General features: G+C 44.5%; 1 long non-coding RNA gene across 1 annotated transcript in view; it reads right to left on the bottom strand.

The window, feature by feature from the left end:
• The window catches only part of LOC309371890, a 52,010-nt gene extending 29,039 nt beyond the window's left edge, over positions 1-22,971 (bottom strand). The window contains exons 1-2 of the long non-coding RNA XR_014169318.1: positions 22,885-22,971; positions 16,090-16,184 (exon numbers count right to left, since the gene is read on the bottom strand). This is a non-coding gene — a long non-coding RNA (uncharacterized lncRNA). The remainder of the gene's footprint in view (positions 1-16,089; positions 16,185-22,884) is intronic.
• Between the last annotated feature and the right edge of the window lie 2,639 nt (positions 22,972-25,610).

Below are 25,610 nucleotides of genomic sequence, written 5' to 3'. Positions count from 1 at the left end.
AATGTAACTTTACATTCTCTCCTTTCACCAATTAACAATCTATTTTTACTTAATCCTTTATAACATTTCTGCTAAAACCACATAACTTCATTCCAGCATCCTTCTAACATTCCTTAATTTTACAATGTTTCTGTAAATAAACTTTAAATTTCTTCCAATCTTCTTCCACCGACTCTTCTCCCTGGTCTCGGATTCTGCCAGTCATTTCCGCTAGTTCCATATAGTCCATCACCTTCATCTGCCATTCATCCAGGGTGGGTAGATCTTGTGTCTTCCAGTACTTTGCAATAAGTATTCTTGCTGCTGTTGTAGCATACATAAAGAAAGTTCTATCCTTCTTTGGCACTGATTGGCCGACCATGCCCAGGAGAAAGGCCTCTGGTTTCTTCAGAAAGGTATATTTAAATACCTTTTTCATTTCATTATAGATCATCTCCCAGAAAGTCTTAATCCTTGGGCATGTCCAGTTGCATGTGGGTTTCAGGCACTGTTGGAGCAAGTTGTGTCCAGGCCAGCTGTCTACCAGCTCCATCTGGTACGCAGGCTGAGACCCTACCTGCCTATGGACTGTCTCACCAGAGTGGTACATGCTCTGGTTATCTCCTGCTTGGACTACTGCAATGTGCTCTACATGTGGCTACCTTTGAAAGTGACCTGGAAACTACAATTAATCCAGAATTCGGCAGCAAGACTGGTAACTGGGAGTGGCCGCTGAGCCATATAATACCAGTCCTGAAAGACTCAATTCAAAGTGTTGGTTCTGACCTTTAAAGCCCTAAACCAGGCTTCCTCAACCTCCAGATGTTTTGAGACTACAATTTCCAGCATCCCTGACCACTGGTCCTGCTAGCTAGGGATCATGGGAGTTGTAGGCCAAAAACATCTGGAGGCCCAAGCTTGAGGAAGCCTGCCCTAAACGGCCTTGGCCCCGTACACCTGAATGTGTTTGCTGTTGTATTGCCCACTGCAAGTGTTGATAACATAAAAACATATGCACAGATCTTGAACTATTCTTCCACGTTTGTATGGACACCCCACGCCAATCCACTTCCCAGATGCTTTTACACTAATGGCATTTTAAGAAGCAGATACATACATGATATGTTACTTGTACTCTATATGTTTGCTGTAGTGGTGTTAAAATAAATGTTTGCTATGTATAGTGTGGAGCTGTGCACAATGTGCTCTTCAATGGCCCATCGGTTTTGCAGTTCTGTCCTTCTGATGGCCTGTGTTTCAGAAGATGCCCAGGACCTCTGCTGACCTCTCATTCACCCCTAGAGAAGGGAAACCCACCTTGGAAAACCCTACCTCCCCAAATGGCTCTTTCACAATCCATGATCTGAGCATTTCACTCCTTTTCCTAATCTTTTTTTTCACTCTTAAAATAAATAAATAGCCTCATTACTGTTTAAAATAACACCGAGATACTGTTATGTAGCAGCAACAGACTCTGGAATGTTTGATTAATGGGGCTTGTATTCAGCATTTAGGCACTTGTGCAAATTACAAACTTGTAACTTGACGAATTAATGATTGGCAATGTTGACGTCAATTGCTGCTTGAGGGGGTGGGGTGGGGGGAATCGAGCCAAAAAATGTAGTGATTCAGGCAGTAATCATGACTTGAGAAAGTAAGGGGAGTTTCTCCTAAGTCTGTAAAGTCTCTAAGAGGTGACATCCTTTCCTTGAGCTGAAACCTATCTAGGGTAGATCTAATTAGTGCACATTCCAATCAGGTGTAATCCAAACAGTCCAATGTAAACAACGAAGCAGTGCTGGTTCTTAAACTGACACGCTATGGAATGTGTGTTGGCTCCTGTTCTTTGTCTTGGGCTCACACTTCCAAGAACTGTTCCAGGGAGAACTCGGTTTTTAATGATCTGCAGGATGACTCCCATGCAACCTTTCACTAGGTCAGCTATATTTGGCTCTGACTTGTACCAAGTTAAACCATTCAACCTCCTAGGTCACTTCCAGGTTCTCAGGGAGAAGCCGTTTTCATCAGAGCCCAGTGACGGAAGCGTGAAGCTGTATTGAGACGGCACCGGGTGTTGAAATCTTGTGCCCCTAACAATTTTGTGGAAGAAGAAGAAGAAGAAGAAGAAGAAGAAGAAGAAGAAGAAGAAGAAGAAGAAGAAGAAGTTGTTATTACTTACACCCTGCCCATCTAGCTGGGCCTCCCCAGCCACTCTGGGCGACTTCCAACAGGATATTAAAATCACAAGAAAAAGTCAACCATTAAAAACTCCCCTAAACTACCCATGTGCCCCCCATGTTATGCCACTGTTTTTCATGACTGTTCTGTAATCATTCCCTTAATAATATGTAAGTTTTAAGAAAACTGTCCCTTTTTCATCCATTTTCTTTTCTTTTTCTTTTCGGTTTGTTGAACGATTGGCACGAAAGGTGGGATGGCGTTAAAGGTACAATTTGAGCTATCGCAAATCAAAATGAGAAGAGTGTCCCTCTTTATGTGTTAAAAGACTGGTGTCAAAAGACAGAGATAATAACCATCAGCTTTCAATATTTCCAGAATTGTTTTATAAAAAAAAATATCTGCAAAGAAGCAGTGGTGCTTCCACTATTACAAAGAATTCTGGAGAAATACACATACACTCAGTAAGAAAAAAAGTTATCTTTCAAGGGTGAAGAATGCAATCACTTGCTAAAACTAAATATGAAGGAGGACTTTGCAGGGCTAAGGCTGTGGTTCTGGAAGGCACCAAAATTTTCTTCCAAACTCCCCCTTCCCTGCTAAACCCTGTACATCTCTTTAAAACAAGTATTGGTTCAGTGCTTCCCTTCTCAGCAAAGAAAGTCAGCATCGCCTCAGGAAATTCAATATGAAATAACCTAGTTAGAAGGTTCAACGGATTTTTTCAGTAAATGAGTAAAAGCTGACCTGCATTCACTCCATGAACACGTTGCCTCCAAAAATAATATTCCGTTACTGAAATCTCAGTTTTGTTTCCTGGCATCTCGCCGCAGCAGTAGTTACCATTGCATCAGTGAGCAAAACACAGGAAACTCCGACAGTGGTTGTAGGAACAGAGTGCCACAGAATATAATGAATGATGCCTTGTTTTGTATGAAGGTGGAAAAGCTATGGTGCTTTTCTTGCTTGTAAAAAACCTGTCCTTTAAGAAATTAACCCATCCAGATAACCTCCTTCGAAAATACTAGCCTTGGTGGGACACACCCTAGACCAGGGGTCAGCAAAGCTTTTCAGCAGGGGGCCGGTCCACTGTCCCTCAGTCCTTGTGGGGGGCCAGACTATATTTTGAAGAGGGTGAAATGAATTCCTATGCCCCACAAATAACCTAGAGATGCATTTTAAATAAAAGCACACGTTCTACTCATGTAGAAACACCAGGCAGGCCCCACAAATAACCCAGAGATGCATTTTAAATAAAAGGACACATTCTATTCATGTAAAAACACACTGATTCCCGAACCATCCGCAGGCCGGATTTAGAAGGCAATTTGGCCAGATCCGGCCTCTGGGCCTTAGTTTGCCTACCTATGCCCAGACCAGCCTTTCACAACCTGTGGGTCCCCAGATGTTGTTGAACTACAACTCCCATCACCCCTAGCTAGCAAGGCCAGAGCTCAGGGATGATGGGAGTTGTAGTCCAACAACATCTGGGGACCCACAGGTTGAGAACCGCTGCTAAACACTTATGAAAGCAGTGTTATTTTTCTAGAAAAAGAGGTGCCAGAACTCACCTTGAAACTTGTTCTCTTATAATAGCAGTGGCGCCCACCTGAGAGGTGCCAGAACTGAGTTTTGGTGTGTCCCGGCTGAGGAAAAAAAAGCCCTGGATGAAAGGTAGCACAGAACTGTTTTGAATAATTAAATTAAAAAAACCAAATGCTTTTGGTTTTGCTGTTTTGTAAAGGCATCCAATTAGGGACGCGGGTGGTGCTGTGGGTTAAAGCACAGAGCCTAGGACTTGCCAATCAGAAGGTCGGCGGTTCGAATCCCCGTGACAAGGTGAGCTCCTGTTGCTCGGTCCCTGCTCCTGCCAACCTAGCAGTTCGAAAGCACATCAAAGTGCAAGTAGATAAATAGGTACCGCTCCGTCGGGAAGGTAAACGGCGTTTCCATGTGCTGCTCTGGTTTGCCAGAAGTGGCTTAGTCGTGCTGGCCACATGACCCGGAAGCTGTACACTGGCTCCCTCGGCCAGTAAAGCGGGATGAGCGCCACAACCCCAGAGTCGGTCACAACTGGACCTAATGGTCAGGGGTCCCTTTACCTTTTTAAAGGCATCCTAAGTCTTTGGGCTTCGTGTGCAGGTAGGTAGACTATCCCTTTTAAAAGCAAAAGCAAGAATGAACAAATTCTTGAGTTTAATGTAGATTTTACAGCGCTTTCTATTCGCTACTTGTATGAATATTTGCCTAAAGTGCATCTTGACTTTTTATTTATGCTGAATATATCAAGCCACTCAGATAATTTAACAGTAGTAGTTGCTGAACAGTTAAGGTCCAAAGAACATGCATTATTACCGAATTACGAAAAGCTAATGTTTCTGGTACTTCCTTTTCAGATATACACCAAGCCCGACAGAACATTTGCCGCTGGAAAATCAGAATGCGAGTGTGAAACGGAGCAATGAAAATATGGCTGAAGTTGGAAGGGGCCACTGACGACATACCTAACATAAAGTGGCAGAGATTTGTGCACTTTATTGAGGAAGACATTCGTCTTTCCATACAGCTGTCTAAATTCCACAGGTGATATTCGTGTCCCTGAGTTACACATTAATAGTTGAGAACTGATCACCTCCCTGATATTTGCAACAGCTACACTATTCTACACATGAGTAGTTTTAATGAATGAAGACTGTAGTGATAAAGGCTTAGCTGACGCAGGCTCGGGCAGCTCCATTAAGTTTCTGTGCAAAAGTCTCCAGCAGCGTTTTCTGGGAGCCCGGCTGCAGGGAGAGAGGGGAAACTGAGCATACCTGTTCTGGTTGGTGCATTCTGGTTTGTTCCCTCCACATATTAAGCCTCCCTGCCAGGCAATGGTTAACAGAGAGGTGCAAGGAAGCCGATGCTGAACTGTAAGTCATTGCTGTCGGCATCCCAGGTGCTGCGGCAACGCTCCTACCTCTTTTAAGGCACTATGGGGTGCCTAGATTTTTTGCACCCATAGGATTATGCTGCACCGACTTGCTCTTAGAGGAGGAGTGGCTGATTGGCTTGGTCTGAGGGCCATATTTGCCCTTGGTCAGACCCATAGCTGTCAACTGTCCCTTATTTAGAGGGAAAGTCCCTTATCCCAGCGCCATGTCCCGCTGCTGTCCCAGATTGATGATGTCCCTTAAATTTCCTGGGTTTCAAAGGAACCAGCTCCTCTCCCTGCCGGCCAGGGAGGAGGGAGGCTCCAACTGTGTTGCTTGGCTGTGTGGCTCACCCAATAAGGAGTCTAAGAACGACTGGGGGCTGGAGCTTGCATGCCTTGTGCCCATCAAATCGGCTGTGTTGCCTGGGGACTCGCCTTTGCTCAGCGCTTCCCAGCGGAGAGGTGACGGTGGTTTTCCTTGCTGCATCCCCTTTGCCGGGTTGCTGCGCTGTGGGAACCACCGCTTGAGGCTTCGTTTGGCTGCTGGCTGGGCTTTCTGCCTTTGGCTGGGAGGGGCTCAGAAGTTGAACATACCTGTGCTCTGAAAATCCCTTATTTTGGCTGCTGATCCCTTATTTTCAAGGCTGCTGGTCCCTTATTTTCAAATCTGTAAGTTGACAGCTATGGTCAGACCTCCAGGGGCCACATACTGGTACTAGGCATGGTCACAGGGACGTGGGTGGCGCTGTGGTCTAAAACACTGAGCCTCTGGGGCTTGCCAATCAGAAGGTCGGCAGTTCGAATCCCTGCAACAGGGTGAGCTCCCGTTGTTCTGTCCCTGCTCCTGCCAATCTAGCTGTTCGAAAGCGCATCAGTGCAAGTAGATAAATAGGTACTGCTATGGCAGGAAGGTAAACGGTGTTTCTGTCCGCTCTGGTTTCTGTCACGGTGTCCCATTGCACCACAAGCGGTTCAGTCCTGCCAGCCACATGACCTGGAAAGCTGTCTGTGGACAAACGCCGGTACCCCTCAGCCTGAAAGCGAGATGAGCGCCGCAACCCCACAGTCGCCTTTGACTGGACTTAACCGTCCAAGGGTCCTTTACCATTTTTTTTAACCAAACCAGCCAGGCACCCTCTGCTGGAGTCCCTGGATTTGTCTAACTCTCCTGTCAAAAGGTGGAAACATCTCCTCAACCTGTTGAGAAACCCCACTTCTCTCCACTGAGAGTAATTATAAAGTGATTAACCATCCAGAGAGACCTTTGGGCATGGTCTCTCTTGCACACAGACTTGCATGTGCACACATGAACACACTAACACACACACACACACACACACACACACACACACAAGACAAACACACATTAAAGGTGCAGTGTGCACACTAGCACCAGATTTAAGGTGGCATGCGTGGCACAGGGAACTGAGACGAGAGGGCATCATCATCATCATCATCATCATCATCATCATCATCATCATCACACCTGGATGAGCCTGGATAGCTCAGGTGGTTAGAGCGTGGTGCTGATAACACCAAAGGCTCAATCATGATATGGGACAGCTGCATATTCCTTCATTGCAAGGAGTTGGACTAATGATCATCAGAGTCCTTTCCAGCTCTGCAGTTCTATGTTTCTATATTTATATGTGTACCTATGGAGAAGATACATTTAAAAAGCAACTGTATCAAAATGAATTATTGTGAACATAAGAAACATTTTTCCTACTGTAATAATTTCCCCTTATATAATGCATTTTTGTATTTTATTTTCACCAACATACGCATTGTTTCTCACAATGTGCACATTTTTAAAAATAATATTTTTTTTTGTTTTCCATTTACAGTGGTACCTCGGGTTAAGTACTTAATTCGTCCTGGAGGTCTGTTCTTAACCTGAAACTGTTCTTAACCTGAAGCACCACTTTAACTAATAGGGCCTCCTGTTGTTGCTGCTACGCCGCAACAACAGGAGGTACCACTGTAAATACATACTTATTGTTATCTTAATTTTTTGCTCATGTGAGCTGAAGGACTTCCCTCCCTCCCGCCTCACGGTTTTCATATTTCATTTCGATGTCATAGCATTTGTACCTCTTCCAATTTTACATTTCACTCATTTCTGTTATCACAATTTTAAATAAATATAAAAAGGCAATACTCATTAACTTTACAAGTCTTTTTAAATCAACCCTGCTAGTGTTGTTAACTGTTTACAATTGTCCTTCACATATTATGTGCGCATTTTTTGGGGGGAGGGTGTGCGTGTTGGAGCACTGATTCGCAACATTCATAAAGTGCAAATTTCAAAGAATAGCTGCATGTCCGCATATTGATTCAGGAAGTACAAATTAGATTGGTTCAATGTAGCTGCATTTCTCCATCATATTTCTATTAGTGTGCTCTGCTAGTCACAACTTAAAGCTAAAGGTAAAGGGACCCCTGACCATTAGGTCCAGTCGTGGCCGACTCTGGGGTTGCGGCACTCATCTCGCTTTATTGACCGAGGGAGCCACTATACAGCTTCTGGGTCATGTGGCCAGCATGACTAAACCGCTTCTGGCGAACCAGAGCAGTGCACGGAAACGCTGTTTACCTTCCCGTCGGAGTGGTACCTATTTATCTACTTGCACTTTGACATGCTTTCAAACTGCTAGGTTGGCAGGAGCAGGGACCGAGCAACGGGAGCTCACCCCGTCGCGGGGATTCAAACCGCCGACCTTCTGATCGGCAAGTCCTAGGCTCTGTGGTTTAACCCACAGCACCACCCACGTACTGCCAATTTAAGGGGTAAATAAGGACTGACATATAGGGCAAAGCAGCATGGAGACACAGGTATAGAGCATCGTCTGTTTGTACCAGGTACCTGCTCCAAAAATTGCTGTTTCAACTGGAAGCCAGAAGAGGGCTAAATGTCATTCTTAGCTCTTTGCGTGCAATTTACTGGCCACAGGGTAAGTCTGTCATGACACCAGCATACAGGAGATTCCTCTGTGGCTACTATGCACCCAGATTACCCTTAGTCATGTTTGATATATCCCCGGTGGTCTAGGAGAAGAGAAATCTCACAGCCATATATAGCAACTAAAGACATTATTTTGTAACGCCGCTAATGCTTGCTCATCCTTTGAAGTTTCATAATCAAAGGTTATCCCCTTGGCTGTTGTTTCAACAGAATACCTGTTCAAATCACCTAGAAAAAGGCTGTGTTAAGTCTTAAGTCCCTATAAAAACCACAAACCACCAATATGACATTTCCCCTCTAATATTGTTAAGTTTTGCACTCTGACACAGATGGGTTAAAGCAGTGGTTGATTGCCCAGAATGTTGATTTTCTGGGGTTTTTTTTTTTTTTTAAGCTGTACAGTAGTACCTCGGGTTACATATGCTTCAGGTTACATACGCATCGGGTTACAGACTCTGCCAACCCAGAAATAGTGCTTCAGGTTAAGAACTTTGCTTCAGGAGAAGAACAGAAATCGGGCTCTGGCGGCGTGGCGGCAGCAGGAGGCCCCATTAGCTAAAGTGGTGCTTCAGGTTAAGAAAGGACCTCCGGAACGAATTAAGTACTTAATCTGAGGTACCACTGTAGTTTATAGCAGAGTTACGTATATGTCTGGAAGTTGGAGCTACCCACCACCCATTTTATCTCGTTCAAACATCACTAGCATTGCTTGAAATGGTTAAAAACAAAACAAAACATGAAGGTACCATTGGTTTACAAGGATGGCTTTGGATTCTAAGCCTGCATGGTGGAAGATTTTTCCATGGCTGCCTCAAGCAGGAGAGTAAGATGAGAGAGCAGGGTTTAGTAGGAAACTGCAAAGTGTATTATTAGTAGTAGTATTTATTAAATCTGTATACCAGGCTTCCTCAAATTCAGCCCTCCAGATATTTTTGAGACTACAATTCCCATCATCCCTGACCACTGGTCCTGCTAGCTAAGGATCATGGGAGTTGTAGGCCAAAAACATCTGAGTTTGAGGAAGCCTGCTGTATGCTATCCAACATCGGGAAATTTCAGGATGTTTCATCACATAAAAATATAAAACACATAATAAAAATAAATTATATTAATGGACTATGCAGAATTAGATAAGATGACAGGAAGGATTTGAAGCCTGCGGGACCAGAGATTCTCAGAAGACTGGAATAAATATGCAAACTATTTGAAAAGCAACTGTAATCAACAGATTACGCTAGCAGGACTGCAAGAAGTTTTGTAAGGCGGAATATATGAAATACTGTGAGGAAGGCTATGATGAGAGAGTCAATAGATAAGATCATTAAAAGCAACCGTGAAATTAAGAAATGTAAATTAAGTGAAAAAAATGGAAAATTTTCAGATGTGGTTGATGGAAGTCCAAAAAAACCCTGTATATGATGTAGCTTATGTTGAATGACTATTGAGAATGATATATTAAAAAATGAATTATTATTATTATTATTATTATTATTATTATTATTATTATTATTATTATTATTATTATTATTATTAATGTTATTAATGTTATTTTCCCCTGACTATCTAGAGATTCCAGGGATTGAACCTGGAACCTTTTGCATACGAAGCAAATTCTCTGCCTCTGAGCTACGGCTCTTCCAATAACAGGCCAGCACAACTTTTGATTCATTAAGCCCAATGCAACCCACTGAACCTGTATGGTGGACCACCAGGATCTCCACCACCTTGTGTGCAGAATCATGGAACTGCCAAGCACTTGGGAAGCTACACTGCATGGCTAGTTGGGTGCACTGTGCTTGGTGAGCAGGCCTGGTCTAGTACAACTTACCTCATGCTCTAACATCACAATTCTGGGTCTTTCCCTGCCTCTACTACCAGTAGTTGGTATTCTCAATGGAGTGATGCCAGTGCATGGGACATGCTGTCCTAGATATTATTAGGGGGATTTGGCATGGGGTTGCTTGCATTATTTACTTATGCTCTAACATAAGATTTAAGGAGCCAGGGTGAATTCATTTTTAGTTTTCAAATATACTAGTTCACGCTATATAGGGTGATTATAAAGCTCCATCTGCTGCACAGGCTGAGACCCTACCTGCCCATGGACTGTCTCACCAGAGTGGTACATGCTCTAGTTATCTCCCACTTGGACTACTGCAATGTGCTCTACATGGGGCTACCTTTGAAAGTGACCCGGAAACTACAACTAATCCAGAATGCAACAGTCACTAGACTGGTGACTGGGAGCGGCCACCAAGACCATATAATACCAGTCCTGAAAGACCTGCATTGGCTCCTAGTATGTTTCTGAGCACAATTCAAAGTGTTGGTGCTGAACTTTAAAGCTCTAAACAGTCTCGGCCCAGTGTATCTGAAGGAGCATCTCCACCCCCATCATTCTGCCCGGACACTGAGGTCCAGCTCTGAGGGCCTCCTGGTGTTTGCCTCACTGTGAGAAGCAAAGTTACAGAGAACCTAGCAGAGGGCCTTCTCAGTAGTGGCACCCGCCCTGTGGAACACTCTCCCATCAGATGTCAAGGAAATAAACAAGTATCTGACTTTTAGAAGACATCTGAAGGCAGCCCTGATTAGGGAAGCTTTTAATATTTGATGAATTATTGTATTTTAATATTTTGTTGTAAGCTGCCCAGAGTGGCTGGCGAAACCCACTCAGATGGGTGGCGTATAAATAAATTATTAATTATTATTATTATTATTATTATTATTATTATTATTATTATTATTTATCATCGTCATCATCATCAGTAACACAAATAACTTGCTACCTCCACAAGGAAAGAAACGCTCTCTTGCGTGGACAGGCGGAGTCCCCAGATCCTGCGCGGTCCCCCCCGTCATGTGGAATAACGATTCAAGACAACGTGCTATGGGATTAAATTGGCCAAAACTTTATTAAATTTCAAATGTGGGTAGACCTTGGCTCAGGCATTGGGCGTTCTCCCTCCCCAGTCCCCAGCCGGGGACCTAGGGAGCATCAGGGTTATCCAGTGTGTGTGTGGGGGATGGGCCGGCTCTGGAGAACATATGGTCAAGCAGAGATGGCCGCCCCCGTAATGCCGCCGCCGCAGGGGAGAGCAATGACGACCTTCCGGTGTACGGTCAAAGCCTCCCTTCAGAAAACCCCTTTAACGGGGAACCCTGGTATCGCCGCCGCAAAGAGGAAGATGGACAAAAGGATTCCGCCCAAGGCCTGATACCGCCAAAGTTGTGATGTTTTGCTACGGGAAAGGCGAAACCTGCCAATGCAGGGAAATTCCTTTCCGGCCCTTTAACAGCGACCTTAACATAGCAGCGCCCGCATACCTGTGAAGAAAAATTAACCTGCAAAACCTGTGAGGAAAATTAACCTGCAACATAAGACATTGACTGAGGGTGGGTAGGGTGGGAGAAGCTCTGGAGCCAAGTGAGAATTCCCAGGTAAGATCCTCCCTCCTTTGTGTGGGCAGGTAATCCCACCCCTACCTGGCCTGGTCTCTTTGGCAACTCTTCCCCCAGGTGGGATTGGACAACTGACTGAGGTAGGTGGAGACCTCCAGGTATCCCACCTGAGGGAAGGCAAAGCCTAGCCTATGCTGTTGGAGCCGCTCCAGGTCTAGGGGCTGCACGCGTCCACGCAAAGGGCGCCCCCCGTTTTAAGCGGGGAGCGGTCATTGCAAAAAGGTGAAAGGCAGGGTGGAGAATACCTGGTGCTAGAGAATAGAGTGAATTTGCCGACCAAAGCATATCTCTCCCACATCTTTCAAGGTGCAGTGGAACAAACAGCAATGGATGAAGGGGGAAATGGGGAATTAAGGATGAAATTCAAAATGAAACCACATAACCTAGCCTGGATTCCCAACATTGTAATTCGGTATATACCTACTTAAAACTTGTGGAGAAGGGCTTTAGATCACAGTAGGGCGTCTCCAGAACTCTACCTGAAGCCCCCAAGAGCTGCTCCCACTACTTTTTTCATAAATCTACGCAGGACCCTTATGGTCCAGCCTGACCATTTCTTGAGAATGTATTCAGATGTTAACCAACACATGTCCTACTTGAAACTCAACATGCAGAATGTTGATGAAACAGGAGAGCCCTTAAAATAGTTGCTAGGAAGAAGACACAGAAAGTAAACAAAGCAGGAACCTTCCTTTGAAGAGAAACATGCTTTGGCAACTAAAGTTAAGCCGGTTATGAAAGGGGACCAGGAAGTGAAAAGGGGCCATTTTGCCACCCTGCCCTGGGATAAGGGGGTGTGATGAACTCTAACTAGATGATATCTAAATCAAGAGATCTGCTGTGAATAAAGGTCTGCTTCCATTTGTTTTGTCATTTCTATCACTCTTAACATTTTCTAAGTACAGTGGTACCTTGGTTTACGAACTTCATCTGTTCCAGAAGTCCGTTCTTAAACCAAAACCGTTCTTAAACCGAGGTGTGCTTTCCATAATGAGGCCTCCCATTGCCAGAGCCCTTCCATCATTCTGATTCCGTTCTTAGACCAAGGTAAAGTTCTCAAACCAAGACACTATTTCCAGTTTTGCGGAGTTTGTAAACCAAATCTTTGTTAAACTGGACTGTTCTTAAACCAAGGTACCACTGTAGTTAGCAGAGCAGTCTTATACATGTCTTACTTCCAAATTGTGCATTCTGCATAGATATACCCTTGTAGATAGCCTGGAGCTCTGACACATATGGAATGTGACACTTGAGTATTAGGCAAATACCTCTTTCCATATGAACCTACCCAGACCCTGAGATCATCTTCTGAGGCCCTTCTTCATGTGCCTCCTCCTTGAGAAGTCCAGAGGGGGGCAACACAAGAACAGGGCCTTCTCTACAGTGGCTCCCCGTCTGTGGAATGCTCTCCCCAGGGAAGTTCACCTGGAACCTTCATTATATACCTTTAGGCACCAGGCAAAAACGTTCCTTTTTAACCAGGCCTTTGGCTGATCTGATCTACACCCTGTGCCCTTTTCAAATGTGTTTTTTTTTGGGGGGGGGCTATTGGGTTGTTGTTTTTATTTTTATTTTTATTATGTATTTTGTGGTTCTATATCTTGATTTTATTCTGTGAACTGCCCTGAGACCTCCGGGTATAGTGCGGTATATATACAGTGGTACCTCGGGTTAAGAACTTAATTCGTTCTGGAGGTCTGTTCTTAACCTGAAACTGTTCTTAACCTGAAGCACCACTTTAGCTAATGGGGCCTCCTGCTGCTGCAGCACCGCTGCTGCACAGTTTCTGTTCTCATCCTGAAGCAAAGTTCTTAACCTGAGGTACTACAGTGGTACCTCGGGTTAAGTACTTAATTTGTTCCGGAGGTCCGTTCTTAACCTGAAACTGTTCTTAACCTGAAGCACCACTTTAGCTAATGGGGCCTCCTGCTGCCGCCGTGCGATTTCTGTTCTCATCCTGAAGCAAAGTTATTAACCTGAGGTACTATTTCTGGGTTAGCGGAGTCTGTAACCTGAAGCGTATGTAACCTGAAGCGTCAGTAACCCAAGGTACCACTGTAAATTCAATAAGACAACAACAACAACAAAACAACAACAACCTGCCCAAGCACTGAAATCTCCTTGAGAGGTCCTTCCCGTAACTGCAGTGACTTGAGACAGGGTGTTTTCTGTAGTGGCACCTCAGAAGCTCTACCATACATGATGGTTTGGCCATGTGGACTAGGAGCTTAATAACAAAATGTTCAAAAGTTAAGATTCCCAGAAAGCTGAATGTCAAGACAAATACAAGTTCTAGTGCAGAAGTGGAGAAATCCAGCATGGTTTTGTTGACTTCTGAAGAAATATAGGTCATCTGGGGCCACTTTATGCCTTACCTTAGTGCAGAAGGCTTACCGTTGTGACTTTTTCCTGTGTCCTCACTGTAACATCTGGAAGCTGACCAAATGACTCCTTCCCACCCAGTTGCCACCTGTATGTATGGGAGGTGCCTAACATGAATGGCTCCACCTACGTGGGTATGGACCTTCAAACATTAGCTTAGTGGTGTGGGACAAACCTACAGGAAAGCAGGTCTTGCACTGCTATGGTGATATATGAAGGGGCCCTTGGGCTGTTAAGAAATAGGAGTGGTTCATTGTAATTAAGAAAGGAGCATTTAGCAGCCATATAAAGGGTTAATGGATGGAGTCATTACATGTTGTTTAGTCATTCAGTCGTGTCCGACTCTTTGTAACCTCATACACCAGAGCACGCCAGGCACTCCTGTCTTCCACTGCCTCCCGCAGTTTGGTCAAATTCATGCTGGTAGCTTTGAGAACACTATCCAGTCATCTTGTCCTCTGTTGTCCCCTTCTCCTTGTGCCCTCCATCTTTCCCAACATCAGGGTCTTTTCCAGGGAGTCTTCTCTTCTCATGAGGTGGCCAAAGTATTGCAGCCTCAGCTTCAGGATCTGTCCTTCCAGTGAGCACTCAGGGCTGATTTCTTTAAGAATGGATAGGTTTGATCTTCTTGCAGTCCATGGGACTTTCAAGAGTCTCCTCCAGCACCATAATTCAAAAGCATCAATTCTTCGGCGATCAGCCTTCTTTATGGTCCAGCTCTCACTTCCACACATCACTACTGGGAAAACCATAGCTTTAACTATACAGACCTTTATCGGCAAGGTGATGTCTCTGCTTTTTAAGATGCTGTCTAGGTTTGCCATTGCTTTTCTCCCAAGAAGCAGGCGTCTTTTAATTTCGTGGCTGCTGTCACCATCTGCAGTGATCATGGAGTCCAAGAAAGTAAAATCTCTCACTGCTTCCATTTCTTTTCTCCATTTAGCAGCCATATAAAGGGTTAATGGACGGAGTCATTACATAGTTGTTGTATTAAAAAAAAAAGTAGTCCTAAGGAAATTTTGTAAGTCCCTTTGTTTGAGTCACATTGTTGCTAGACCGAGCAAACCACTAAGATTATACAAACCGGTATAATCCTGACTCCATGGGAGGATGAAACATATGACACAATCCATCTCTCTTCCTAATTTCTGAACCCACAAATGATTTCAGCACTTCTGTTTGAAAAACAAAGACCTGAAGACTGAGAATATATAACAGGAAGTAAAAATGGCCCCATAAAGTATGAGATAGAATTTGCTTTCAGCACTGTGAATGGGCGGACCTCGTTTGCTCTGCTTTAGAGAGCAGTGCAATTTTGTAGTTCGGATTTTTCCAAGCTTCTGGAATGGACGCCAATCTTTTATTTCAGATGTCGTCTACCTGGCTCATCCTGAGAACGTGCTTAACCAAAGGGATTCTGGTCAGGTTTGGAAGCTTCAGCAATGACGCCAGCATCTGAGCATTTACGCAGAGGTCTGTCCTGATGCAACAATGATAATCGTGACACTCCACGGCCTCCAACATTGGAGATGTTTTCCAGACTGTGGCCAAATTGTGTTGGATACTGGTATCTCCTCTATCTGGCAAGGTTCCACCACGAGAAGAAGACCTGTAAACGTCTCTGAACTTCCTTTATAAAAATATAATTATACAGTGTCTTTCATGAGCACTTAGGCAAATTACATATGATTCCTGACCTGCAGCACTGCTGTTAAAATTATATGTATCATAGTTGTACGCAATTAACCTAACCTATATATAACATAAAAGGTTATTACATAACAAACACAAGTAGATTTGGTGGACTTACAGAGCACTTTACAGAAATTATTGGCCTAAAGCACTAGTTCTCAAACTCCACTCCCCACCTGCCACCATGGACTACTTGAAAATTGCTGCTGGTCTTAGCAGACCAGCTAATATTTTTCTGCTTCTTACAGCAATCGGAATGCAGTGTGCTGCATGCTGTATGATTTACTGTTGTACTTTTGTTGCTTCTTTTCTTTCTTATATTGTATTTTATTTCATCACACTTTGCATTCCCCAGAATCCAAAGAGTAATGCAACATGAGAAAGAAAAAGAGCAAAATACATTTATTTGCCTGTTTTTATTTCATAAAATGTATATGCCACTTGGTAGAGATAAAACAATAAAATCAAGAAAGAGTGACAACAATGCTTCAGAACATACAACAAGTTAAAATACTGAAACAGATTAAAATTCACCTGAATGAAGGTCATAGGATACTGGTGGTCACCTGACCACAGTCTGGGAACCCCTTGGCCTTGTTTTCTCCCGAAGATATCCTGTAAGGCAGAGGAGGCTTAGGATCAGAGTTTTCCTTCTCCTAGATGGGCAAACTTCCCAGGTTGATGAGCCCCAATTGCCCCCTACTTTCCTCTACAGCACATGCAGAAAACACCTTCTCAACCTCTGGCCCACTATTGGTCTTGTGCGCATGGGAAGTAAGTCCCTGTTCTGCCACCACTTTCTCTTTAATTCAGATGAAGTCTGCTCTCCCCCCCCCCCAACTTGCTGGAAGAGCTTCATAGTTTAGGGAGATCATAGGCAGAGATATTCATCTGTGGTCCTTCAGTTGTTGGGACTACAACTCCCATCAACTTTGCTGTTGGCCACTATGTCTGATGGAAGTTGTAGTCCAGAATCTGGAGAGCCACAAATTCACCATCCTATCAAACATATTTTCCCTGAATGAATGTGAAGTATATACAGTGGTACCTTGGGTTAAGTACTTAATTCGTTCCGGAGGTCCGTTCTTAACCTGAAACTGTTCTTAACCTGAGATACCACTTTAGCTAATGGGGCCTCCTGCTGCTGCCGTGATGCCAGAGGCTGATTTCTGTTCTCATCCTGAAGCAAAGTTATTAACCTAGTTATCTCCCATTTCTGGTTGGGTCAGTATACAAAGAACTAACATTTCATAGTTTTATATTTATTTCAAAGACCTCTGAATTGTATTGTTGGATGATTCAGTTTTATTAAAGAACTAGAATTTTATTAGAGGAACATTGTATAATTATGTGTCTTAATTAATTACTCATGTCCAGACTCTTAGCAACTCTCGTTTTCATTGCTAAACAGAGGAAGTTAGTGTTGCCTCAGTAACAGGAAACGCAGTTCTTAATTACATGTTAGAACAAGAAACAAAAGAACTGCTTCTTAACAGGGTGGTTAAAACAGTAAAATGGTAAATGCAACTGCAAAGTGATGCACAATGGGGGGGGGGGGGGAAATTATATTTCACATATATGCTCATGGGGTGGGTTAACTAATACTGGCTGTCCAGGAATGAGACCTTGGGCTTGTAGCGGATAGCTTGATGAAGATGTCAAAAAAGCATGTGGCAGCTGTAAAATAGGTGAATGCCATGCTAGGAATCCTTAGGACATAGGTAGGTTGAGAATAACCCTGCCATAATCACAATGCTATTAATACTGCCTAATGAGGGGACGGATAACTAATGAGGGGACGGATAACTTCTATCCAGAAGAAAAGGCATTAATAAATCAGTTTGGATTGTTGCCTTTCCTTGCCCAATCTGAGATCTTGAGAAGATTGGAGACCCTTAGAAATAAGCTAACAGAGATGAATGCTCAGGAAAAAGTAAGAGAGAAAGAACCGGCAACGGACCAATTAAAGAAAGAGAACCTCTCTGAAAAAGCCAAGACAGACCCCATGAAAGATTACTCTTATAATACCTCTGCAACTGCAGAGATAAACCTGTTAACAACAGATCTAACACAGTGCGCAAGGGATAAACTACCATCTAAGAAGGAAACCATCCCTATGGCAACCATGAAAGACTACCTTTATAATACCTCTGCAGCTGCAGAGATAAACCTGAGATAAACCTGACAGCAACAGATCTAACACAGTGCGTAAGGGACAGCAACAATCTACCATCTAAGAAGGAAACCATCCCTATGACAACCACAACGCGCTCTTGGACCAGCATGAGATACCTGGATGAGGATGAACTTGGTATCAGTCAAATAGAACACCTCAAGGTAGATTCGCCAAAAAAAGGAGTACTGATCACTAATGTTAGCACGCTGCACCCTTCAATTGATTCCATTGAGTACCTGGGCGATAATACATCTATGGACATTGCCAAAATGAACGAAATTCAACCAATAGATAAAAAGATAGGCCCTAAAAATCTTTCAAAGGCAAATTGACCAAGATCAACTTTTGGCAAGACAACGTGCAACCTTACCTTGCTAACTTGGAATATTGCAGGTTGGCAAAAGAGGGTTTCTGACCAATCCTTTGCTAAATATATCCAGAGACATGACATTGTGTTTCTCCAGGAGACCTGGAGCACAAGTGAAGTGGAGTTAAATGGCTTTTCTGCGTTCTCCCTCCCAGGTCTTTTAAGTACTAGAGGGGGGCGAGTTAAAGGTGGGTTAGTTACTTTAATCTCAACAAGGCTAAGGGCCATATTTAAAAAACTAGACCCACTAGACCATCTGGCCACAGCTGTGCAAGTACAGTGGAGAACCCACAGCTTGCTGCTGATTAACGTATACCTACCCCCACAAAGAGAGAAAAGACTGATAAGAAATACTTGGGCTCAGTTAGAACAGTATCTTGACAAACTATCAAATCAATTTCCTGATGCCTCTGTAGTGGTGGCAGGCGACCTAAATGCCAGAACTGGACAATCTGATGAGGCCTTGTATGCCCATTTCCATGAAACAGCCCCCATTATAGAGGAAGCCCACTCAATACCAGCTAGAATCTCAAAGGATAAAGGCTGCAATTATGCCGGCTTATGCCTATTACACTTGGTCAACAAGTTGGACTTGGTTATACTAAATGGCCGTACAGAGGGGGAGAAGGTCGGAGAATTCACATTTATATCTAACAATGGTGCCTCCACAATTGATTATATAATCGTGTCGTATGATTTTCAAAACAAAGTTCTGGAATGCAAAGTGGAGGAGCGCTTAGACAGTGACCATCTGCCATTAAGTGCACTCGTAGCTGCGGGAAAGGATTTATCCTGCGCTGAGAAAATCGAACATTCGAGCCCTACAGCTTTGGAGCTCAGATATTCTCGTATCAGATGGACAGATGAACTGCATAAGGAAATTTCAAGTAGGCTATGCTCAAAGGAATTCCTCACTAAGAGAGAAAACCTTATAACTTCCTCAAGCCATGAATTAAAGATAAATTTATTTCAGGAGTTAATTTCACTCCTTCAAGATTCCCTGAAGGAAAAAAGGAACAGGTCAAGTAGGCAATCCTCAGTATATAAAAACTCCAAACCCTGGTTTGATCAAGAATGTCAGGACATGAAGCTAAACTTACTGAAAAAATACAAGAATTATAGATCTGCCAATTTACCCCAACTCCCCACGGTCTGGTTTGAAGATAAACGAAATTATAAAATCTTGATCAAAAACAAAAAAATCCTGGCACAGAAAAGAGAATGGAAATGCCTAATAGATGCATCCAGAGAGAGAGATTCGGCCACCTTCTGGAGACTGGTAGCAAATGGAGTGCGATCTACCTCCTCAGAAGTGGAGTATACTATACCTGCAGGGACTTGGGAGGCATTTTTCCAATCTTCATATTCAGCTCTGCCTTTGACACAGCCACTAATACAGTGTGCGGCAGGTGATGAGTGGCCTCCGGTGTCGGTTGCGGAGATCAGGAGACTTATTCAGGCACTCAAACACAGAAAAGCCCCGGGAGCAGATAATATCGCTCCTGAGCTTCTCAAAGCCAATATTGACTGGTGGGCCCCAGTCCTTGCCACCCTATTCACCAGCATAGATCAAACAGCAATAATACCAGAGGACTGGGGATTGGCAATTATCGTTCCCATATTCAAGAAAGGCTGTAAACTTGATCCAGCCAATTACAGACCAATCAGTCTCTTAAGCATCATTAGCAAACTTTATGCAACTCACTTACGTGAAAAGTTTGCGGACTGGCTGGAACAGGAGCACATCCTAAAGGAAGCCCAGGCTGGTTTCAGGGCACATAGATCAACTCTAGACCAAGGACTGGTATTGCAACATCTAGTGGAGAAATACACCTCAAAGAAAGGAGGCTCCCTCTATGTAGCCTTTATAGATTTCAAATCAGCTTTCGATTTGATACCCCGGCACAGACTTTGGGAAAAATTAAATGCCACAAACATCGATAGACGTCTTTTGCTTCTTATCCGTAGACTACATGAAAATACTCGGATCCGTGTTAGATGCGACCGTTATGGGAACCTATCAAAGGAAATCCAAAGTTTCCATGGTGTCAAGCAAGGCTGTGTTCTTGCCCCTATTCTATTTAACTTCTATATAAACTCCTTAGTCGGAAAGATGGAGGAAGCAAGTACTCATCCCCCAAACCTAAATAATATACCAATCCCAGTCCTTTTGTACGCAGATGATGCGGCACTTATTTCCTTCTCTTGTGTGGGTCTAAGAAAACTTTTACGAGCTCTTACAGAGTATTGCGAAGCTGAACACCTAATAATAAATTACACTAAATCAAAAATTATGGTGTTCTCCAAGAGAAAACTCCGACATAAATGGAAAATTAATAACCAACCTATTGAGCAAGTAACATCTTTTAGATATCTTGGAATAATTTTTGATGAGAAGGGATCTTGGTGCCATCAGATTAAGAACTCCATTGTAAATGCGCAAAGATCTTCCAGAGCTATCATAAGATTCTTTTACAGAAAAGGAGGTCAATATGTTCCTGCTGCCTCCCAGGTCTTTGTTGCAAAAATACTTCCACAATTGATGTATGGCACCCAGATATTTAATTGTCAAAAACTCAAGTCCCTGGAATCTGTACAAACTAAATTTTACCGCTCCCTACTAGGGTTACCTACCTGTGTCTCCAACACAGCCATCAGGCTGGAGGTAGGTCAACTCCCTATTAATGCCAGGATATGGATCCTGAAGATTCACTTCTGGCTAAAACTCATATTTTTCCCAGTGGGAGTGGCTCCATTGACTCTACTAGACCCGTTCCAGTCTAAATGGAGATTGTCGCTTTATGAAAAATTGAAGGGCCTGGGGCTTTCCCCACAAGAACTTATAGCCTCAGGTTTTGAAAAGGCTAAAAGGATGGTGAGCCAGCGAATAGGAGATGTAGAGCTTCAGGACCATATGAGCAAGATAGATAAACACCCAGCTATCCAAGATTATGGAAAAGGGTTTAATCTAACACCATATTTGCTGGATCTACAAATCGCAAAATACAGGCGGGCGTTTACCCTTACCAGATTTGATGTACTGCCATCTGCCTTACTAAAGGGCAGATACGAGGGCACACCCTATGCTGAACGAGTTTGCCCATGTGGTCTGAAAGAGGTGGAAACGGCTTCACATGTGTTGTTACACTGCGACCTTTACGGGGATATTAGGTCACTGTTTATCTCCCCTATCGTTCAGAAATTTCCAGGTCGATCTGAATCTCAGCGGCTGAAAATCCTACTAGGAGATAAAAACCCAGAAGTAACACTGAAAGTGGCCAAATTTTCTGCGGCTGCGATCAAGCGGAGGGCATTAGCTGTAAAAAAGTAAAAGACTTGACCCCTGGACAAGCCCCCCCATTTTTTTAAGTCTATACATATACTGTAGTGCATATATGTGTGTGTGTGTGGGTGGGTGTGGGTGTGTGTGCATATGTGTATTGCTTTTATGTATAATTTTACAATTTTTAATTGACACCATTATTCCCTTTGTAAACTATTGTTGCTTTTTATGTTTTTTCTGGTCTATGACCGTAATAAATTCATTCATTCATTCATTCAATGCTATTAATACAAACGTATGGTGTGATTATGGGACACTGTGGTCTAAACAACTGAGCCTCTTGGGCTTGCTGATCAAAAGGTCGGTGGTTCAAATTCCCGTGATGGGGTGAGCTCCCGTTGCTCAGTCCCAGCTCCTGCCAACCTAGCAGTTTGAAAGCACGTCAAAGTGCAAGTAGATAAATAGGTAGCACTCTGGCGGGAAGGTAAATGGCGTTTCCGTGCACTGCTCTGGTTTTGCCAGAAGTAGCTTAGTCATGCTGGCCACATGACCCAGAAAACTGTCTGCAGAAGCAGACAAACGCCAGTTCCCTCGGCCAGTAAAGTGAGATGAGCGCTGCAACCCCAGAGTCATTCGCGACTGGACTGAACTCTCAGGGGTCCCTTTACCTTTACCTTATGGTGTGATTACACTTGGAATACTGTACTATAAACTGTTCTGGTATGCTCACCTCAAAAGGGGTATTGTAAGAGCTGGAAAAGGTTCAGAAATGAGGAAGCAAAAAGATTGAGGGGATGAAGCAAGCTGTGAGGAAAGGTTGCAACATTTAGGGCTTTTTGGTTCAGAGAAAAGGCAAGTAAGTGGGGATGTTATAGAGGTGTGTAAAATTACTCATGGTGTGAATAAAGTGAGGAAAAGATTGTGGGCCCAGTCACAAAGCTATCCTCCCCACCCCCAAGCCAGCGACCAGCTGACCTGTGGCAGAAAAGACTCAGGTAGACAACCGATGGGATTGAAAATGGCCACAACCTTATTGATTACAGGTGTCAGTGGGTCTTTGGCTCAGGCATTGTGTGTATATCCATTTCAGCCTCCTGCTGGAGGGCTAGAGGGACTCTGGTGGTGCTGTGGTCTAAACCACTGAGCCTCTTGGGCTTGCCGATCAGAAGGTTGGCAGTTCGAATCCCTGCAAAGGGGTGAACTCCTGTTGCTCTGTCCCAGTTCCTGCCAACATAGCAGTTCGAAAGCGCACCAGTGAAAGTAGATAAATAGGTACAGTACCTTTTCGGTGGGAAAGTAAACAGCATTTCTGTGAGCTCTGGTTTCCGTCACAGTGTCCCGTTGCGCCAGAAGCGGTTTAGTCCTTCTGGCCACATGACCCAGAAAGCTGTCTCTGGACAAACGCCGGCTCCCTCAGCCTGAAAGCGAGATGAGTGCCACAACCCCATAGTCGCCTTTGACTGGACTGAACTGTCCAGGGGTCCTTTACCTTTTGGGGGGGCTGAAACCACTGCAGGTCGAGCCAGGATTTTAGCACAACTGGCCCTTTTAGGTGTTGCTGCTCAGCTAGTCTTGGCTGTGAACAGTAAAGGAATTCTCAAAGCCCTGGGTCCTGATTGGCTCATTTGAACCCAGCTACTGGTCGGGAGGTAACACCCCTATGGTTGTAACGGCATTTCCACTCAGCCGGTGACTGGGCTGGCTGGGAAGGAGGTGGAGAGCGAAGGTTTGCAACTGATGCCCATCAGGGAAGCGGTGAGCATCCATTTTCACCCTCTCCCATAACATTAAGACTTTGGGACATCCAATCAAGCTGAAGGTTCGATGATTCCTGCCAGACAAAAGAAAGTGATCTTTCCGTGCAGAATTCATTGCTTGTCGAGGTCCCCAAGGCAACCCCAAATTAATTCACACTTCACACAGGAATAATCATAGAACTGTAGGATTGAAGAGTTGCAATGCAGGAATTTTTTTTGCCCAAAGTGGGGCTTGAAGTCACAACCCTGAGATCAAGAGTCTCATTCTCTATCCACAGAGCAATTCCAGCAGAGGAAGACCCAGGGGCGTCTTACCCATAGAGGGTAGTGGCGCGGGGCACCAGGGCGCCACGTTCTGGAGGGCGCCAGGGAAGAGGCAGAGGCTGGACGTGGTGCTTCCCGGCATCAGCTCGCCACCTTTGCCCGCCTCTGCCATGCCGCGCTGAAGCAGTGCTGTGCCCAGAGGCTCCATCTGCCATGGCCAACGTAGCACAAAGCCACCAGTTGAGCCAGGAGGCGCCACGTCCTGTCCCCGCCTCTTCCCCGCAGGAGAAGCTGCCCTCCAGCCACTGCCCGCCTCCTCCAGCCCCACCAGCAGTCCCGTCCTCCCTAAAAAAATATGGGAAATGGGGGTGTGGGGGGTGCTGGAGGGAACTTTGCACCATGGCACTGGATAATAATAATAATATAATAATAGTAATTTATTATTTATACCCCGCTCATCTGGCTGAGTTTCCCCAGCCACTCTGGGCGGCTTTAAAAACAATACAGCATTAAATTTTAAAAACTTCCCTAAACAGGGCTGCCTTCATATGCCTTTTAAAGATAAGATAGCTGCTTATTTCCTTTACATCTGAAGGGGGGGGGCGTTCCACAGTGCGGGCGCCACTACCGAGAAGGACCTTTGCCTGGTTCCCTGTAACTTTACTTCTCGCAATGAGGGAACCACCAGAAGGTCCTCGGCGCTGGATCTTAGTGATGGGGGTGGAGACGCTCCTTCAGGTGTACAGGACCGAGGCTGTTTAAGGCTTTAAAGGTCAGCACCAACACTTTGAATTGTGCTCAGAAACGTAGTGGGAGCCAATGCAGATCTCTCAGGACCAGTGTTATGCATTCTCAGTCACCAGTCTAGCTGCCGCATTCTGGATTAATTCTGGATATGCTTAAGATGGCCCTGGGCAGACCTTAAAAAGAACAGCTGCATTCAGAGAAGGGGGGGCACCACTTCTTAGCTGTGTCTCCCGCCCCCAATGGCTGTTCACTTAAATGCTTGTTCCCTAAGAGGCAAACACACTGTTGTCCTGGGAATGTTAAAATGCATTTCATTTCAACGGCTGCCTCCCTGTGCATGATTCAGTCTCTAGAGGGCCAAGCATGTTGGTTGACTGCAAGAGACAAGCCTGAGGTGGAACAGCAAATGCCACTGCCCGCCTGTCCCATCCAACGTGGAATTGTGGCGAGACGAGGGCTCCATAAATCGCTGAGAGGTAAGGTTTCAGGCTGAAGTCACCTTTCACTTTCGCAAGTCGCCGCTCGGAGCGCTGATTGCCCTGCAGTGGTGATGAAAGGGTGGAGCATTCACTCAAAGGAATGCGAAAAAAGAAACCCACAATAAAATGAAAATGAATGGGTGTTAAAAAATGATTAGCTAGCAGGACAGGTCTGAACAAAGAAGGCACACCTATGATTCCTGTCTCCTGATGTCCAAAATAAAGGTATACACCTGGTTACCAGGAGAACGCACAAGAAAAACAAAGAGAAAACACCTCTGGGCTCGGCTGGATGGTGATTTCCCTCTATTCAAATAAGGAGGGTTTTTGGAGGAGTTGTAGCTTCTTGGTGGGGGTGCACAGAGGAGGTTCCCGATTCAGCTTCCAGTTAAAAGGATCTCATAGAGATTCTTCAAAATATGTCTACCTGACCCTGCTTACTACCAGTGGCATAGCGTGGGTTGTCAGCACCCGGGGCAAGGCAAGTAAATTGCGCCCCCTAACCTGTGGATTTGCACCCCCTAACCCTAACCCCCAGATGTTGCGCCCGGTGCGGCCGGCCCCCCCTGCACCCCCACACTACGCCACTGCTTACTACAACGCTCTGCAGCAGGTTTGAGGATGACACAGGGTGTGGTGGGAAGAGAAGTCCAGTTGCACAAGCCAACGTCATTCCGCCTGCACATTCATTTCGTTGAATACCACCCAAAATGTTATTTTGCATACAAGTTACCTCATCAAGGATCATACCTCCTCACTGGTTGCTAAGCAATGCTCCCAAATAACCCTCTTGGTTGGCTGTCTTTAACACCAACAGGGTTAACTCTTAAATTGTAAACTGAATGGTTGCTGCTGTTGCACTTCCACAAAAATTGCATCCTTCCCTCTGTGTCCTGCATGGCAAACAAGACAACAACAGCTTCAAGGGGAAATGGAGGTAGTGAGAAGGATTAAAGCTTCTTTCTCCC

This window comes from Podarcis melisellensis (assembly GCF_964234715.1).
Source record: "Podarcis melisellensis genome assembly, chromosome: 6".
NCBI lineage: Eukaryota > Metazoa > Chordata > Lepidosauria > Squamata > Lacertidae > Podarcis > Podarcis melisellensis.
This window is presented reverse-complemented; position numbering and strand designations above follow the sequence as displayed.